Source organism: Arachis hypogaea, chromosome 1, assembly GCF_003086295.3.
Source record: "Arachis hypogaea cultivar Tifrunner chromosome 1, arahy.Tifrunner.gnm2.J5K5, whole genome shotgun sequence".
Taxonomy (NCBI): domain Eukaryota; kingdom Viridiplantae; phylum Streptophyta; class Magnoliopsida; order Fabales; family Fabaceae; genus Arachis; species Arachis hypogaea.
Genome location: NC_092036.1, coordinates 78,920,043 through 78,927,041, shown reverse-complemented (window position 1 = coordinate 78,927,041; position 6,999 = coordinate 78,920,043). Strand labels below are relative to the sequence as shown.

The 6,999-nt window shown below is 37.4% G+C and overlaps 1 non-coding gene across 1 annotated transcript; it reads right to left on the bottom strand.

Moving 5' to 3' along the window:
• Positions 1-1,539: 1,539 nt before the first annotated feature.
• Positions 1,540-1,647, bottom strand: LOC112716880 (small nucleolar RNA R71). The gene has a single exon (XR_003160508.1). It is a non-coding gene; the product is annotated as a small nucleolar RNA R71 (small nucleolar RNA).
• Positions 1,648-6,999: the final 5,352 nt, after the last annotated feature.

The following is a 6,999-nucleotide window of genomic DNA, read 5'->3' as shown; positions in this document are numbered from 1 at the left end:
CTTGCATGTTTTTCTTTTCTTGAAAATTTTTCAAAAAAAAGTTCTTGATGTTCATCATGATCTTCAAAGTGTTCTTGGTGTTCATCTTGACATTCATAGTGTTCTTGCATGCATCATGTGTTTTGATTCATAATTTTTATGTTTTGAGTCATTTAGTTGTTTTTCTCTCTCCTCATTAAATTAAAAAAATATATTTTCCTTATTTTACTCATAAATTTTGAAATCTTTGAGTTGACTTAGTCAAAAAATTTTAAAATTAGTGGTTTCTTGTTAGTCTAGTCAAGATTTCATTTTTAAAAATCCTATCTTTTCAAAATCTTTTTCAAAAAATCAAATCTTTTTCACTTTTTCTTAATATTTTTGAAAATTGTAAAAAAATTATTTTTCAAAATCTTTTTCTTAATTTCATTTCAAAATTTTGAAAACTTTACTAATAATTAATGTGATTGATTCAAAAATATGAAGTTTGTTACTTTCTTGTTAAGAAAGGTTCAACCTTTAAATTCTAGAATCATATCTTTTAGTTTCTTGTTAGTCAAGTAATCAATTTTAATTTTAAAAATAAAATCTTTTTAATTTCCTTTTCAAATCTTTTTCAAAATAAATTTCAATCATATCTTTTTCAAAATCAATTTCAAAATCTTTTCTAACTTCTTTTCTTTTCAAAATTGATTTTCAAATCTTTTTCAACTAACTAATTGACTTTTTGTTTGTTTTACTATTCCTTATCTTTTTCAAAACCACCTAACTACTTTCCTCTCTCTAATTTTCAAAAATCACCTCCCTCTTTTTCAAAAATCTTTTTATTTAACTAATTGTTTTAAATTTTAATTTTATTCCCTTTTATAAATTCAAATTTTAACCTTAATTTAAAATAAAAACAAAAATATTTTTCTTTTATTTTCGAAAATTCTCTCCCTCTCATCTCTTTCTATTTATTTTATTTATCTACTAACACTTCTCTTCTACTCATAATTCGAACCCTCTTCTCTTCTCTCTCTGTGTTCGAATTTTTCTTCTTCTATTCTTGTTGAAGCAGATCCTGAACCTGAAAGGACTCTGAAGAAGAAGCTAAGAGAAGCTAAAACACAACACTCTAAAGAGGACTTTACTAAAATTTTCGAAATAGAACTAGAGATGGCCGAACCCAATAACAATGGTAGAGGTGTAAGGAAGATGCTTGGTGACTTTACTGCACCAAATTCCAACTTCCATGGAAGAAGCATCTCAATCCCTGCCATTGGAGCAAACAATTTTGAGCTAAAGCCTCAATTAGTTTCTATGATGCAACAGAATTGCAAGTTTTATGGACTTCCATCAGAAGATCATTTTCAGTTCTTAATTAAATTTTTGTAGATCTGTGATACCGTTAAGACCAATGGGGTTGATCCTGAGGTCTATAGGCTTATGCTTTTCCCTTTTGCTGTAAGAGACAGAGCTAGAGTATGGTTGGACTCTCAACCTAAAGATAGCCTGAACTCTTGGAATAAGCTGGTCACAGCTTTCTTAGCCAAGTTCTTTCCTCCTCAAAAGCTGAGTAAGCTTAGAGTGGATGTTCAAACCTTCAGACAGAAAGAAGGTGAATCCCTCTATGAAGCTTGGGAGAGATACAAGCAACTGACAAAAAAGTGTCCTTCTGACATGCTTTCAGAATGGACCATCCTGGATATATTCTATGATGGTCTATCTGAATTATCTAAGATGTTATTAGACCATTCTGCAGGTGGATCTATTCACCTGAAGAAAACACCTACAGAAGCTTAGGAACTCATTGACATGGTTGTAAATAACCAGTTCATGTACACTTCTAAAAGGAATCCTATGAGTAATAGGATGCCTCAGAGGAAGGGAGTTCTTGAAATTGATGTTCTGAATGCCATATTGGATCAGAACAAAATGTTGACTCAACAAGTCAATATGATTTCTCAGAGTCTGAATGGATTGCAAAATGCATCCAACAGTACTAAAGAGGCATCTTCTGAAGAAGAAGCCTATGATCCTGAGAACCCTGCAATGGCAGAGGTGAATTACATGGGTGAAGCCTATGAAAACACCTATAATCCCTCATGGAGAAATCATCCAAATTTTTCATGGAAGGATCAACAAAAGCCCCAACATGGCTTTAATAATGGTGGAAGAAATAAGTTTAGCAATAGCAAGCCTTTTCCATCATCATCTCAGCAACAGACAGAGAATTATGAGCAAAGCCCCTCTAGCTTAGCAAATATAGTCTCTGAGCTATCTAAGGCCACTCTAAGTTTCATGAATGAAACAAGGTCCTCCATTAGAAATTTGGAGGCACAAGTGGGCCAGCTGAGTAAAAAAGTCACTGAAACTCCTCCTAGTACTCTCCCAAGCAATACAGAAGAGAATCTAAAAAGAGAGTGCAAGGCCTTAACCTTGTTTGGTGTGGCCGAACCTAGAAAGGAGGAGGAGGACATGAATTCCAATGAGGAAGACCTCATAGGACATCCTCTGGACATAAAGGAGTTCTCAATTGAGGAACCTAAGGAATCTGAGGCTCATCTAGAAACCATAGAGATTCCATTGAACCTCCTTTTACCATTCATGAGCTCTGATGACTATTCATCTTCTGAAGAAGATGAAGACATTGTTGAAGGGCAAGTTTCCCAGTATTTAGGAGCAATTGTGAAGCTGAATGCCAAGCTATTTGGTAATGAGACTTGGGAGGATGAGCCTCCATTGCTCATTAATGAACTGAATACTTGGGTTCAGCACACTTTACCTCAAAAGAAACGGGATCTTGGTATATTCCTAATTCCCTGTACCATAGGTACCATGGCCTTTGAGAAGGCTCTATGTGACCTGGGGTCAGGCATAAACTTAATACCACTCTCTGTAATGGAGAAACTGGAATCTTTGAGATACAGGCTGCCACATTTTTATTAGAGATGGCAGACAAATCCATGAAAAAGGCTTATGGACAGGTAGAGGACGTGCTAGTAAAGGTCAAAGGCCTTTACATCCCTGCTGATTTCATAATCCTAGACACTGGGAAGGATGAGGATAAATCCATCATCCTTGGAAGACCCTTCCTAGCCACAGCAAAAGCTGTGATTGATGTGGATAGAGGAGAGTTGGTCCTTAAAATGAATCAAGAATACCTTGTGTTTAAAACTCGAGGATCTCCCTCTGTAACCATGGAGAGGAAGCAAGAAAAGCTTCTCTCACTGCAGAGTCAACCAAAGCCCCCACAGTCAAACTCTAAGTTTGGTCTTAGGAGGCCACAACAAACTCTAAGTTTGGTGTTAAACCCCCACATTCAAACTCTAAGTTTGGTGTTGGGAGGTCCCAACAATGCTTTGAACATCTGTGAGGCTCCATGAGAGCACACTGTCAAGCTATTGACATTAAAGAAGTGCTTATTAGGAGGCAACCCAATTTTATTTATCTATGTTATTTTCTTTTTTTTTTAGGTTGATGATCATGTGGAGTCACAAAAACAATTGCAAAAATTAAAGAAAAATCAAAAACAGCATTAAAAAAAGCACACCCTAGAGGAGAAACTTACTGGCATTTAAACGCCAGTAAGGGTAGCAGAATGGGCGATTAACGCCCAGTCTGGCACCATTCTGGGTGTTAAACGCCAGAAACAAGCACTAGACTAGCGTTAAACGCCAGAAACAGGCTACAATCTGGCGTTAAATGCCAGAAACAGGTTGTATCCTGGCATTTAACGCCAGGAAAGGAATAAAAGCTAGCGTTTAACGCCAGAAACAAGCAGCAATCTGGCGTTAAATGCTAGGATTGCACAGCAAGGGCATTTTGTATGCCTAATAGGAGCAGGAATGATACATCCTTGATCCCTCAAGATCTGTGGACCCCACAAGATCCCCACCTACCCTACCCCTCTCTCCCTCTCACTCACCAATCAAATCATATCCTCTTCCCTATATTTTCTTCACCAATCACCTTCATATCTCTTCCCCAAAAACCCCACCTACCTCACTTTCCAATTCAAACACTTTTCCCTCCCAAACCCAACCCTAATGACTGAATCCTAACCTTCTCCTCACCCCTATATAAACCCCTCACTACTCCTTCATATTCACACAACATAAACACCTTTCCCCCTCTTGGCCAAACCATATATCTCTCTCCATCTCCTCCATTTTCTTTTTCTTCCCATTCTTTCTTTCTTTTTTGCTCGAGGATGAGCAAACCTTTTAAGTTTGGTGTGGTAAAAGCATTGCTTTTTGTTTTTCTATAACCATTTATGGCACCTAAGGCTGGAGAAACCTCTAGAAAGAGGAAAGGAAAGACCAAAGCTTCCACCTCTGAGTTATGGGAGATGGAGAGATTCATCTCAAAGGTCCATCAAGACCACTTCTATAAAGTTGTGGCCAAGAAGAAGGTGATCCCTGAGGTCCCTTTCATACTCAAGAAAAATGAGTATTCGGAGATCCGACATGAGATCCGAAGAAGAGGTTGGGAAGTTCTGACAACCCCATTCAACAAGTCAGAATTTTAATGGTTCAAGAGATCTATGCAAATGCATGGATCACTAGGAACCATGATCAAAGTATGATCTCGAATCCAAAGAATTGGCTTATAATGGTTTGGGGGAAATACTTAGATTTCAGTCCAGAAAATATAAGGTTGGCGTTCCACTTGCCAGTAATGCAAGAAAATGCATGCCCCTACACTAGAAGGGTCAACTTTGATCAAAGGTTGGACCAAGTCCTCATGGACATATGTGTTGAAGGAGCTCAATGGAAAAGAGACTCAAGAGGCAATCCGATTCAATTAAGAAGACCGGACCTTAAGCCTGTGGCTAGAGGATAGTTGGAGTTCATCCAACGCTCCATCATGATTGGGGAGGAAGTAGAAGTTTATGAGATCATACCTCTAGAACTCTACAAGGTGGCTGACAGGTCATCCACCTTGGCAAGGTTAGCCTTTCCTCATCTCATTTGTCATCTATGCAATCTGGCTGGGATTGACATAGAAGGAGACATCCTTATTGAAGATGACAAGCTCATCACTAAAAAAAGGATGGAGCAAACAAGAGAGCCCATTCATGGATCTCAATAAGAGTATGAGAAAGATCCTCACCAAGAATTCTCTGAGATACCTCAAGGGATGCAATTTCCTCCACACAACTATTGGGAATAACTCAACACCTCCTTGGAAGGCTTGAGTTACAACATGGACCAACTAAGGGTGGAGCACCAAGAGCACTCCATCATTCTCCATGAGATTAGAGAAGATCAAAGAGCTATAAGGGAGGAGCAACAAAGGCAAAGAAGAGACATAGAGGAGCTTAGGCGTTCTATTGGTTCTTCAAGAGGAAGACGCCACCCACACTAAGGTGGACTCATTCCTTAATCTTCTTGTCTATTTATTTTTCTGTTTTCGGTTTTTATGCCTATTGTGTCATCTATGTTTGTATCTTCATTACACGATCATTAGTGTCTAGTGTCTATGTCTTAAGGCTATGAATAATTCCATGAATCCTTCACCTCTCTTAAATGAAAAATGTGCTTAATTACAAAAGAACAAGAAGTACTTGGATTTCAAATTTTATCTTGAAATTAGTTTAATTATTTTGATGTGGTGGCAATACTTTTTGTTTTCTGAATGAATGCTTGAACAGTGCATTTTTTATAGTGAAGTTTATGAATGTTAAAATTTTTGGCTCTTGAAAGAATGATGAACAAAGAGAAATGTTATGGATAATTTGAAAAAGCATGAAATTGATTCTTGAAGCAAGAAAAAGCAGTGAAAAGGAAAAAGCTTGCAAAAAAAATAAATAAATAGCGAAAAAATAAAGAAAAAAGAAAAAGAAAAAGCAAGCAGAAAAAGCCAGTAGCCCTTTAAACCAAAAGGCAAGTGTAAAAAGGATCCAAGGCTTTGAGCATTAAAGGATAGGAGGGCCCAAGGAAACAAAATCCAGGCCTAAGCGGCTAAATCAAGCTGTCCCTAACCATGTGCTTGTGTCATGAAGGTCCAAGTGAAAAGCTTGAGACTGAGTGGTTAAAGTCGTGATCCAAAGTAAAAAGAGTGTGCTTAAGAACTCTGGACACCTCTAACTGGGGACCTTAGCAAAGCTGGGTCACAATCTGAAAAGGTTCACCCAGTTATGTGTCTGTAGCATTTATGTATCCGGTGGTAATACTGGAAAACAAAGTGCTTAGGGCCACGGCCAAGACTCATAAAGTAGCTATGCTCAAGAATCAACATATTTAACTAGGAGAATCAATAACACTATCTAAAATTCTGAGTTCCTATAGATGCCAATCATTCTGAACTTCAAAGGAAAAGGTGAGATGCCAAAACTGTTCAGAAGCAAAAAGCTACTAACCCCGCTCATCTAATTGGGACTAAGTTTCATTGATATTATGAGATTCATTATATATTCTCTTCTTTTTATCCTATTTTATTTTCAGTTGCTTGGGGACAAGCAACAATTTAATTTTGGTGTTGTGATGAGCGGATAATTTATACGCTTTTTGGCATTTTTTTAGATAGTTTTTAGTTTGATTTAGTTAGTTTTTAGTATATTTTTTTTAGTTAGTTTTTAGTATATTTTTTTTAGTTTTAAGCAAAATTTACATTTCTATACTTTACTATGAGTTTGTGTGTTTTTCTGTGATTTTAGGTATTTTCTGGCTGAAATTGAGGGATCTGAGCAGAAATCTGATTCAGAGGTTGAAGAAGGACTGCTGATGCTGTTGGATTCTGACCTCCCTGCACTCGAAATGGAATTTTTTGAGCTACAGAAGTTCAAATGGCGCGCTCTCAATTGTGTTGGAAAGTAGACACCCAGGGCTTTCCAGCAATATGTAATAGTCTGCACCTTTTCCCGAGTTTAGACGATGCAAACGGGCGTTTAACGCCAGCTTTCTGCCCTATCCTGGCGTTAAACGCCAGAAACAAGTTGCAAAGAAGAGTCAAATGCCAGAAATAAGTTACAAACTGGCGTTCAACTCCAAGAAAGACCTCTACATGTGAAAGCTTCAATACTCAGCCCAAGCA